The following is a 12,040-nucleotide window of genomic DNA, read 5'->3' on the forward strand; positions in this document are numbered from 1 at the left end:
ACACTTATTAAGTGAAACTGACTTCAGAAACCTGAATCTTCAGGATATTCTGTTGTTCTTAACCCGCTGTGGTAAAAAGCTATAGGATCTCTTTCGCTTTATGCGTAATTACAGTGCCCTTTTCAGGGCGCTGTTTGAACCCATTGTGGTACGCTTGTGCGTTAGTACCCTCTTCCAGGGTATTTTTCCTGTGTGGGGTGAGATGGCAACAGCGTGTGCCACTCTATATTATGTACTCAGCTCGGGCCCGATCGCCCCGATCGTTGCAGTCCGATCAGGAGTGGCGAGTCAGTCGTAGTGGAGACGTTCATGTGGTAGGACGCGCGTTGTCACCCGAACCGCAGTGGGAGATTCCTCGGTAGCGGTTTAAGTTGCACATTTCCTATTTCCCTACCTGTCCCTATCCCCATCCAAATCCTTTTTCCTTCCTTTTCCCTCAGGTAGATGATGAAATAGGCTGTTATTTTGGCGATGGCACAAATGTCCCAAATGGAGGATAACGTGCCTCTGGAGCCGGCCTTCTGATACCTGATACCTGATGTCCCGCATCAATGCAAAATAAATCTGGTCACTTTAGGGTAGAATAAACCCTTCTATTAAAAGAGTTTGGTAGTCCGAATGCTTTACTAGGTGCATTTATGGAGAATCTCCCTACAGCAATCGGTGGGGTGCAAATACCTCCTCTCGCTAAACTCGTCTATCGCCCACGACGCCGCCACCGCGCCGCCTTGATTCACAGCGTGTTTCTTCTCTTGCGTGGCAGATTCCGCCACAACGATGCCGTATTTCATCTCCGACGTGGCATTTTGCTCCTCTCGCTGAGAGATGAAGAAAGTAATAATTTATGTATGAGTTATGAATTCATAAACTGCAAAAGGGATTTCTTCGGGGAAGTTGGCATAAGAATTGTTGCATTTGTTTGTCTGGTTGGTTCCGCCTCCGTCTGAGGGATTGTTGTACTTGTCGGAAATGGTTCTGAAGACAGCATTACGGTCGTTCTACGAGGTAATTACGCGAGTGTGAGTTGGTATCATCAGTCATTTTGAGCTGCGAGGTAGCAAAATATTCGCTGCAGGTCGTAGCGAAAGGCGATGATTCTTTTTTATGTGAGTTGCAATATAACTTCAGTGAAAGAAAGCGTTTACATTGAAAGTAAATACGATTTAAAGCCTTCACATACTAAAGAATAAAAAAGAATTGCTCTTGAGTATAAGTGATGCCATTGATTCAATGTCTTCATATGTCACAGTTCAAATAGTAAACAAAAATCCTCATGTTTAGGAATCAGCAGGAAAACCCTTTAAAATATGTAAGTTATGTAAGCTTACCCATAACATAATAATAGTGGATGTTTAACATTGTTGGTCCGGTGATAAACTAGTTTCAGGTTGAAAATCTCGTAGAATGAGGATATAAAAGAAATTAAATATATAATGCTGTGAGTCAGTGAAACATGCCATGCTCTTCTGGAGCAGATAAACGCAAGACTTATAGACCAAATTAAATCCGTTTCCACTCGATCTTTTTTGCAAATTTGAGAGCTGAATCGAACAACGACTCAGTTGACTGCAGTAGCCTCAAGGTGCGATGTTCCGCGCGATTTACCGTCAAACTTCAATCAAAACGACCAAAAGCATCGATCAAGTCCGAAAATCAATGTCACATTCCAATCAACAGCTACCATCCAAGCACAAACCTTACGCCCGATCGCGATCTTCGCTTTGCTCTATTAATTCTACTAGACAGAGGTACCTACCTACCAACATGTGCCTCTACATCTGCCTTCCAACAACCTTTTTCGTCTGTGATCAGCAGCTGCGCGCGGCATCGCTTTCAAACGAACGATATTTATGACGCTAATCAACATCATCATGGCACGGAACCACCATCCAAAAAGACCCACAAAAGAGAGCCCTGAGGGCAGCAAGCAGCAGAACAGTAATTGCCCGAACAGCTCCAGTTCATCCAACTTTGCCACCCACCACCCACAACGCTCGCTGCCTGCTCGCTCGCGGAACTTGATCAGACTTGGCGTCTTCACCTGTTACTCTCGAACGAAGACGCTACCTGCACAGTGCACGTCAATGGGTTGTGACGCCGCCGTGCCGGTTGATGATCGTGATGATGATGCTGCGCTACCATGCGTTGATGATTGACAGAATACAGTTTGTTCCTCAAAAGTGGGATTAATAAGGACCATTTAAATAACCGGCTGTCGATTTTAGCTTTACGTAATAAATGGATGCTGCCTTATGTGTCGCGTCATTGAACGATCCAATTCATATTGTTCGTAATAAAAAATCATATTAGTGTTATGGCTTTTTTATTCATTTTTTGGCTGGAAAAGGTGAATTTTTTGAGAAAAATCTTTCCCGTTTGAAAAATTATATCTTTTTTTTTGTTCTTCCGATCGTTCAAGGGCACCATAAAGTCCTCTAGTAATGTTTTTTTTTTTTTGGTTTTCGCTATCAGTTGAGCCGTAGGACTGGTAACACTAGTTTACAAAATAAAACGAAAGTCGTGAACTTCTGTCAACGACCAAAATTTTTAAAGCATATTTTAGCGCTGATTTCGAAACCGTGCTTTAAAAAAATTAGAGTAGAACCGTTTTTGAGTTTTAGCTCAATATCGAGTTTTACAACTTTTTAAAATATGGAATTTAATAAGATTCAAATATCTTGCGTTTTGATCAATCAATTTTAAATCTTTTTCCATAAATTAAAAGCTGAATATAATACCATTCGTTCATCTAAATGCAGGTTTTGCATCAGATTGATGAAAATCAAGATATTGGTGAGTTTTGGGGACGATCTCCTTAAATTTTAGCAAAATTTCCAAAAAAAAATATGAAGAAATGTATTTTTTTCTATAAGATTAAAACAATTTAAACATTCTTTTTCAACGTTTATTTGACATATCATATGTGGGTGAGTTACAGTAAAAAATTCAGCTCGATCGGAGCATTGATTACGGAGAATGAGATGTGTGAAGTGAGCGACTTTGCTTAAAAATAGAACAAAAATCGATTTCAGATCTTCAACCTTGTATGGAAAGTCAAAAAAATTTCCGCTCTACTGTAATTTTTTTCCTTCACGTTTTCGAACTCAGGGCATGATTCTACACCAAAAATGATCATCAGCTTACCGAGTTCAAAAATGCTGTAAACTAGTGTAATCAGCATCTTTAAAAAACACATTTTTATAACGACTCACTCAAAGTGCAAATTTTCGGTAATACCAATCCGTGTGGTCAATTATGAATTTCAAATAACTCAACGTACATATGTACAGATGGGTGAATTATTGGTTAAATTGGGAAAAAATCCACAGCTCAGGTGCGATTTGAACTCACGACCCTTATTCGCTAGACAAGTGCTTTACCAACTAAGCTACAGAGCCAATTAATGACCCGGCAACCTAGTTGTCATAAGGTTCAATTCTAATCTCATCGATCTATATCATTTTCCCCTAAACCGCAAATATAACCATCTCTATTGTACATATGTACGAAAAGCGAAAGCGATTTGTTTATTGTTTGAAACTGTTTGCCTATCGTACAGGCAACGCTTCCTCAACCACTTGTAGAGGAAGAACAATGCTACCTGGAAGGCGATCAAACGCCGGGTCATTAATTGGCTCGGTAGCTTAGTTGGTAAAGCACTTGTCTAGCGAATAAGGGTCGTGAGTAAATCTCACCTGAGCTGTGGATTTTTTCCCAATTTAACCAATAATTCATCCTGTACATATGTACGTTGAGTTATTTGAAATTCACATTTTTATAACTTTGGTAGTTAGTACTATTTTTTCATGTTCTCAAGCTGATTGTACTATGCATGGCGTAAGAAGAGAATTTTTACAAAAAATCCAACTTTTCCTTATTTTTACGCACTTCAACCTATATATCCCCTTAGCCTTCTACGTACATTAGCATGTACAATGTGTACATACACAAAAATTAAAATTTGCGTGTCGCTTAGATGTTTGCCAGAACACCCCTCCCCCTTTTTCCAAAAAGTCTACGTGGTTTATGAACAGCTCCTTATCTGTGGCTGAAAATCAGAAAAACATGTCAAGTTATTGAAAACAATTTCGAAAGATTTATCTAGAGAAGAAATGTAAAATATTTCTTAGCAATTTCCGAAGAAATTTTAATAATTAGTCAGAGAATCTTGAAAGAACTAGATATATATAAGAAATAAAGAGATATATTGTTTCTAAAATGTCAAGATTCAAAAAAAAAAATTAGAGTCAATTTAAACAGAACTTCAAACAAAACTATCAAATTAATTGCTAAAAGAATTGCCAAAAAATGAAGAAATTTTCGAGTTTCATTTTTTTTATTTAATTTGTCGATCGAAATTATTTTCTAAATATACTTCCGAAGTGAGTTTTTAATGAGCTCTTAACGAACATGCCAAAGAATTTACCATAATAAATACCAATAACAGTTTCTTAAAAAACTTAGTAATCGCCGGAGAAATTTCCAAAAGACTTAAAACATTCAAAGACAAAATCTAATGAAATTGTTAAAATTCTCGAAGAAATAACCGAATAAATTTTCAAGAAAATTGCCGAAATTATCTGGAAATTTGGTTAAAGAAATTGGTTAAAGAAACTGCCGAAGTACTATTCGAGGAAATTGCCATTTTTGCCTGTCTCGTACACTAAGTGTACTGGAAAGGCTATATGTTCACTCCAAAAATGACTTTTTGATAGAAGGCCCGGAGGGTCGAGTCACATATACCAATCGACTCAGCTCGACGAATTGAGGTGATGTCTGTGTGTGTGTGTATGTGTGTATGTGTGTGTGTGTGTGTATGTGTGTGTACAAATAAACTCACATCAGTTTTTGGCAGTAAACTTCAACCGATTTTAATGACCAATGGTTCATTGGACGCGGTATCTGGTCCCATTGTTTCCTATTGAATATGGTTCGGATTGGTTCAGCCGTTCCGGAGTTATGGCCATTTAGGTGTTCCGGATCGGTACCCCTGGAAGGGGCCAGACATGAAAATGCACCAAACCCATGAATGCGACCCATCAAACCACCGCATTTACGGTTATCTGATGAACGGGAAGCAGGAGAATAGTCTCAGACCATATCTAAACCGGTAGTGTTCCGGAACCGGTTCTGGGTGTCCTGCCGGAAGTGACCAAATATCAAATTGAACATAACCCATGCATGCGACACATCAAACAGCGGCATTTTCGATAACCTGATAAACGGATTGCAGGAAAACAATATCAGACCATATCTGAACCGGTAGTGTTCCGGAACCGGTTCCAGATGTCCCACCGGAAGTGGCCAAATGTAAAAGTGAACCAAACCATGCATGCGACACATCAAATCACGGCTTTTCCAATAACCTGATGGCTGATTATTATGGAAGCAAGCTCAGATCACATACGGGACTGCCGGTTGTATTCCGGAACCAGTTCCTGGTGTCTCGCAAAAATGGTCAAATATAAAAGTGAACCAAACCCATGCATGCGACACATCAAACAGCAGCATTTTTGATAACCTGATGAACGGTTAGCAGGAAAACAGTATCAGACCATATCTGAACAGGTAGTTGTCCGGAACCGGTTCCGGGAGTCCCGACGGATGTGGCCAAATATAAAAGAGTACCAAACCCATGCATGTGATACCACAATTAACGACTTTTCTGATAACCTGATGTTATCAAGGAAATAGGTTAGGACCGCATTAGGGACAGTCGGTAGTGCTGTATCCAGTTCCGGGTGTCCCTCCGAAAGCAGCCAAATATAAAATTGAACTGAACCAATGCGACACAGCAAAGCTCGGATTTTTCGATAACCTTATGAACGTTAGCAAGCAAACAGGTTCAGATTGGTAAAAAAATGTTTTACGCATAAGGTCAAATCTCAACCGTTACGTAGTAATTGAACTTTACATGTTTTTAATTTTGATTGCCTCAAACCGGCTATAACTTGAAAATGTTGAAACATATCGCATTTGAATGATTATTAAATTTTCTACCAAAAAAGATCTTGGAATCTATTGGTTTGGTTAGATTGGCAGCCAATTAATCGTCCCATAATAAATTAAAAATTTTCCATAAATAATTCGAAAATTGCCAATAAATAAATAGGGGTAGAAGCAATAATAAACTATAAAAGTTCCATAAACAATTAAAAAAGCTCATAAATAAATCAAAACTTTCCATAAATAATTAATTTTCGAGCAATAAAAAATGTCAGAATTTCCACAAATAAATCAACAATTGCAATAAAAAACTATATTTTTTCCAACAAAAAATTTCGAGCATACTACATCATAGAACTATGATAGAAAACTGAAACTATTGTGCAATTTAAAAGACAATCGCTTGCTGTCCGAACTCGCTAACGCTCGTCGGACTTTAAAAAAGCATAACATCTCTGTTCGCATTATACCGGGCAAATTCTTGTATCTGTGGATTGCCTAAAACCGAATCGACGCAGTTATGGCGCATCGGCTTTCGGAAACTTCGGCGGCCTCAGTTCCTCAATCCTCTATGCGGCTTCGCCGCATGGCTCGGTCGGTACTTTTATTTTTCTCATTATTTCGTATTTATTGCTAAATTTCCAATTGCTTTTTTGATGTTTTTCAATTGGGAATGTTTAAATTATTTATGGAATGATCCGATTTATTTATGGAAAATTTAAACTTTTTTGTTGGAAAAAATATAGTTTTTTATTGCAATTGTTGATTTATTTGTGGAAATTCTGACATATTTGATTGCTCGAAAATCAATTATTTATGGGAAGTTTTGATTTACTTAGGCACTTTTTGATTTGTTCATGGAAATTTTATAGTTTATTATTGCTCCCACCCCTACTTATTTATTGGCAATTTCTGATTTTGTTATGGAAAATGATCACTTTTTTATGAGTCGTTTATATTTTAGCCAGCTCGAAAGTAGTGTTTGGCATACACTTAGTGTACTAAAAACTATATGTTCACTCAAAAAACGATTTTTCGAAGAAAAAAAAAGGCTGTTAGGATTTAGTCGCATATACCAATCAACTCAGTTCGACGAATTGAGATTAAGTATGTATGTGTGTAGGTATGTATGTATGAGCGCAAAATTAATTCATTCACTTTTAAGGAACTTCCCATTGGCCGATTTTTCGGATTATAGCTTGAATCGAACCGGAATTGTTTGCTATCAAAAATGGACCAGGTCGGCCAAGGCGTTCCGGAGTTATGGCCCTTTCCGTCGATCCGGACCAGCACCGGTAGGACTGGCCGTATATAAAACTGAACTAGCCCCATCATTAAACATCAAACTGCGGCGATTTTTGTAACCTTTACCATGGTTGACGAGTTTTGTGCGGAAATCAACACTGGAGACCAGGAGCTCCACGATGTCGGCCCATAATTCAAGATGGCGGTTTAAAATCCAAGATAGCGGCTGTTTTATGGAGATTTAGGCTCTAAAAGCATGCTATATGGGAATAGTTGATATGGAGAAGATGTCTGGACTCCTAAAATGGCGACTAGAATATCCAAGATGGCGGTCTAAAATCCAAGATGGTGGCTTCAAATTCAAGATGGCGTCTGTTTAAAGAACCATGCAATATGGGTATATTTGGATATGGGGAAGATGTCCGAAGTAAAAAAATGACGACCAGAATGTACAAGATGGCGATCTAAAATCCAAGATGACGGATTCAGTTTCAAGATGTCGGCTGTTTGATGGAGATTTAGGCTCTAACGGCTGTTTAATGAAGTTATAGGCTCTAAAACCATGCAATTATGAGTATATTTGAAACGAGGAAGATGTCCGGAGTCCAAAAAGGCCGACCAGAATATCCAAGATGGCGATCACAAATTTAAGATGGCAGCTCCAAATTTAAGATGGCGACTGTTCAATGGAGTTCTAGGGCCTGAAACAATCCATTATTGGTACATTTGGTATGGGGATGATGTCTGGATTCCAAAAATGGCGACTAGAATATCCAAGATGGTGGTCCAAAATCTAAGATAGCGGGTCCAGATTCAAGATGGCCGCTGTTTAATGAAGCATATTTCTCGTAGGGAAGATGCCTGGACGCCAAAAATGGCGACCAGAACATCCAAGCTGGCAATCTTAAATCCTAAATGGCGGCTTCAAATTCAAGATAGGATCTTTTTCTTGAGAGTTTAAGGCTCAAACATTGAAAGCCCGATGAACGATATGATTTCTGGTATCTTGAAATGGATTTCTGTTAATTGTATGAAAGTGCGATATACAACAACATTTCAATTGAGTTTTATTGAAATGGGGTTTCGAAGGCACGAGAAAGGCGCTATAACCACTAGGTGGATTAATTAGGGTTTTTTTTTTGTTTGAAAGCTATTGAATTCTAGTTTTCAGGAAAAATACGTTGAATGGGCCATATTGCGTTTTTATGTAAGAAATATGCATATATATTAGTTTTTTTTACGTTTTCATGATCTCGGGTCCAAAGAGGTACCCCGATTTAATATTTTTATAAAAAAAAACTCAGAAAGTTTGGCGTAACATATCAAAAAAACAGAGATGTATGTTTTTTAGTTTTTGAGGTATGATTTTTTGAAAATAATTCAAAAAATATTCATATCTCAAAAACTGAAAAACATACATTTCTGAATTTTTGATATGTTACGCCAAATTTCCTGAATTTTCTGTTAAAAATATAAAACAAGGTACCCCTCTGGTTCCGATATCTTGAAAACGTAAAAAAAAAACAAATATATTTGCATATTTTTTGCACAATTTGGATCATTCACCGCATTTTTCCTGAAAACTAGAATTCAATAGCTTTCAAAAAAAAGAAGTTTAAAATCAATTAACTGGTTCAAAAGTTATGATTTTTAGAAATTTTTTAGTAAAACGTGATTTTTAGGACCACCACATCTGAAAATTGGTCACCCTAATGACGAAATAAAATAAATACAGGTCTTATTATTTTCGACGAACTACGAACCCACCAAATTTCACAACAATCAGTTTTTTTTTTTTTACTTAATCATTTATTTAAGGCTCATGCGCCAACAGGCATAACGGAGCCGAATTCAGTTAAAACTTTTTACTATGTGTTTACTTATGTGTTTACTATGTTAGTTTTGGGAAACCGTAAAACTCGCGGTTTGGTCGAGGTTAGGGGGAACAAAAGTATTCGAGGAAAGGATAGGATGATGGGGGCTTTTCGTTGACACGTGGCAGCATGGCGTGGTGTATTGCTGCTGGTCGAACGTAGAGTGGACAAACAACCTGTAACGATACAAACAAACGATTTTCGGAGGGACACAAGGTGGACAAGTGGAACAACAGGTTTGGGTATCAAACGTAGACACGAGGTGGACAAGTGCATCAACAAGACGGGGGTATCAAACGAAAACTTCAGCTTGTTTCAAGAAGTCGTACACAAGCTTCATGTACTCAAGATCAAGTTTACCCAACACATCTCTAATGTCTTCCTTTTCTGGTTTCCCTCGGGCCCTGAGGGATGCACATAAATCGGATCTGGCAATACCGTATTCGGGGCATTCCCACACAACATGGTTGATATCTTGATAGCCTACACCACAGCTACAGCGATTGCTATCTGTGAGCCCTATTTGATAGAAGTGCGAGCCCAGAGAGTAGTGATTGGACATAAGTCGACACATTGTCTTGATAAAATCTCGACCCATGTCCAACCCCTTGAACCACGCCGTCTTCGATACCTGTGGGAGAATTGAATGTAACCACCTGCCCAATTCCCCTGCATCCCATTTTTGTTGCCAACTGACCAAGGCATGCTGACGAGCAATCGAAAAAAATTCATTAAAGGCGATATGACGGTCATAAACATCGCCTTCCATAGCGCCCACCTTGGCGAGCGAGTCCGCTTTCTCATTACCCGGTATCGAGCAATGCGAAGGGACCCAAACCAAGGTGATATTATATGCTTGATACGATAAAGCACTCAAAATTGATCGAATTTCGCTCAGGAAATACGGGGAGTGCTTCACCGGCCTCATTGAGCGAATAGCCTCAATTGAACTGAGACTATCCGTAAAAATGAAATATTGATCAGAGGGAAGAGAGGCGATTCGCTCTAATGCAACAATCAGAGTTGCACTACATCGTTTTTCTATGGAATGGCTGATATCAAAATTATATAGTCGAAGGCCAATTCGGAGTTTCAAACGGAAATGTTAAAATTGTTATGATGCCATGGCATCGTGGTCGAAAGGATCACCTGTTCGCTTAATAAGCGGACAGTCATTAGTTCAATTCCCAGCTGCGACATTGTGATCCAAATACAAGACAACACTCAAATTCCGGAATATCCAGGAAAACCCATCGAAAAGAATTTCTGAAGGAATCCCTGAAAAAATCTCGTAGGAATCCCGGTAGAAACCCTTGAACAAATTTCGGCAGCAATCTGTGAAAGAATCTCAAGACGAGTCCCCGCCAGAATTTTGAGGGAATCCCATGAGAAATCTGGTAGAGAATTTTGAGAGGAATCCACGAAGGAAACCCGAAAAGATTCCTGAAAAAATCGTGTAAAGAATCTAAAGAGAAATCCCTGGAGGAATTCCGAAATAAATTTCAGAAAAAATACCTTGAATGATGCTGGAAGGAATCCCTCTGAATATAGTAGAAGAATCCCTCAAATTATTCCTGGAGAGATCTCCGAAAGAATCCTGAAGGAATCACAAGAGAAATCTCTGGGTTTCCAACCTTTTAGAGATAGCGACCCCCTTTAGAAACTGTCAAAACATCTGGTGCCCCATTATTTTTTTTTAATATGAATCAAATAAATGAAACCGTGTTTTTTTAGTACAGTTACAAATTTACTATGAGAGGGATTTTCGACGATCAATGTTACTTTTATTTTATTTAACACTCACATTTCATAAACAACGATACCATGTACATTCAATATGAGTCGTAGTCGGCGCAGCCAAATTTTTTTTCTTTTGAAAGCTGAAATTTTCAGTAAATTTGTTCCTCCAATTGGCTTCTTTAGGGGTGTTGAGATAACTCCATATTCTGAATCTGCATGCCAAACTAAGCCGAAATCCAAATTTTCATGAATTTTGGTGCCCGGGAACCTATTTAAATATCAATTTGAAGTTTGTATGGGAGCGATTTGTCGACTCACCCCTCTAAGGGCCCTCGTTGCATTTTGTACTGGGCGGAGATGTCAAACAGTTGCCCAGCTGTCAAAAGGTGATTTCGAAAAATCTCTTTGAAACTGATTTTAGGTATCAAAATAAAGTTCTAAAAATCTGAAAAAAATCATGGTGTCTCAGAAAAAGGTGCTCTTTCGTATAAAAACAAAAAATGAATACATTTTTTTAAATTTAAAAACCCGATTGTGGCTCTTAAGGGTGGCGGTTAGGGGGTTGATTAACACTAAAAAAATGAAATTTTTGTGTCTTCCAAACCACTCCTAAAGATAAGTATAATTTGTAATTCTCCAAACTTATTAAGTTTCTAAACTTATTCTGAAACTTGACAAGTTTGACGATTTTTATTTCTTTTTTAGGATGGTGAATTTTACCAAAAATGGAGTATTTCAATCAATACATTTGATCTGAACGATCCGCCTATGAATATAAAACAACATTTTCTTATCAAGTCAGCAAAAAACACTCTCCAGCTTTTACAATTTCAGTAAAACATGTAACAATTTCGAGATTGTGTAGATTTCTGAGATTTTTTGAACAACCATTTTTTTGATCATGAAGAAAAGAAAATCCTACAAATACCTATTTGGGAATGTTATATTTATGAATGAATAAAATATCTACATGTTTCTTGAAACTACTGAAAAAAATCTCCGCATTTGCAGTATTTTCGCCCCTTCGCCCCGATTTCTGCCCACGTTGGAAATCACTGGTTTGTAACCAACTCTTCTTTTCACGTGTTACTGATTACCGTTATAGAAAAACAACGCAAAACATAGTTACAAAATTAAAAATTGGTATAATTTGCACAAACTACAAATTTAACTTTATTTTGGTAACACCGTGGCCCCCCTGAACTGACTTCATAGAAGAATCATTGGAGGAATAC

At 38.0% G+C, this 12,040-nt stretch overlaps 1 protein-coding gene across 2 annotated transcripts in view; it reads right to left on the reverse strand.

The window, feature by feature from the left end:
- Positions 1 to 12,040, reverse strand: part of LOC109405861 (uncharacterized) — a 606,986-nt gene that overhangs the window by 419,283 nt on the left and 175,663 nt on the right. The gene's annotated exons all lie outside the window — the stretch shown is intronic.

This window comes from Aedes albopictus, chromosome 3 (genome assembly GCF_035046485.1).
Source record: "Aedes albopictus strain Foshan chromosome 3, AalbF5, whole genome shotgun sequence".
Taxonomy (NCBI): domain Eukaryota; kingdom Metazoa; phylum Arthropoda; class Insecta; order Diptera; family Culicidae; genus Aedes; species Aedes albopictus.